The sequence below is a fragment of the Arachis duranensis genome, chromosome 3 (genome assembly GCF_000817695.3).
Source record: "Arachis duranensis cultivar V14167 chromosome 3, aradu.V14167.gnm2.J7QH, whole genome shotgun sequence".
NCBI classification, from domain to species: Eukaryota; Viridiplantae; Streptophyta; class Magnoliopsida; order Fabales; family Fabaceae; genus Arachis; species Arachis duranensis.
In genome coordinates this window covers 17749313-17750243 of record NC_029774.3, presented here as the reverse complement: position 1 = coordinate 17750243, position 931 = coordinate 17749313, and positions in this window count along the sequence as shown.

Genomic DNA, 931 nt, shown 5'->3' with positions numbered 1-931 from the left:
AGGAATCTGAGGCTCATATAGAGACCATAGAGATTCCATTAAATCTTCTTCTGCCATTCATGAGCTCTGAAGACTATTCTTCCTCTGAAGAGGATGAAGATGTGAATGGAGAGCAAGTTGCTCAATATTTAGGAGCTATCATGAAGCTGAATGCCAAGTTGTTTGGTAATGAGACTTGGGAAAGTGAACCTCCCTTGCTCATTAATGAACTAGATACTTGGATTCAGCAAATTCTACCTCAAAAGAAACAAGATCCTGGCAAGTTCTTAATACCTTGTACCATAGGCACCATGACCTTTGAAAAGGCTCTATGTGATCTGGGGTCAGGGATAAATCTTATGCCACTCTCTGTAATAGAGAAGCTGGTGATCATTGAGGTACAACCTGCCTTGTTCTCATTATAATTGGCAGACAAGTCATTGAGACAAGCTTATGGAATAGTAGAGGACGTGTTAGTAAAGGTTGAAGGCCTTTACATCCCTGCTGATTCATAATCTTAGACACTAGGAAGGAAGAGGATGAATGCATCATCCTTGGAAGACCTTTCCTAGCCACAGCAGGAGCTGTGATAGATGTCAACAGAGGTGAATTAGTCCTTCAATTGAATGGGGACTGCCTTGTGTTTAAGGCATATGGCCATCCCTCTGTGACAAAAGAGAGTGAGCACAAAGAGCTTCTCTCAGTTCAGAGTCAAGAAGAGCCCCCACAGTCAAACTCTAAGTTTGGTGTTGGAAGGCCACAACCAAACTCTAAGTTTGGTGTCAAGATCCCATATCCAAACTCTAAGTTTGGTGTTGGGACTATACAACATTGACCTGATCACCTTTGTAGCTCCATGAGAGCCACTGTCAAGCTATTGACATTAAAGAAGCGCTTGTTGGGAGGCAACCCAATTTTATTTATCTAATTTTTATTTTATTTTATTTTATTA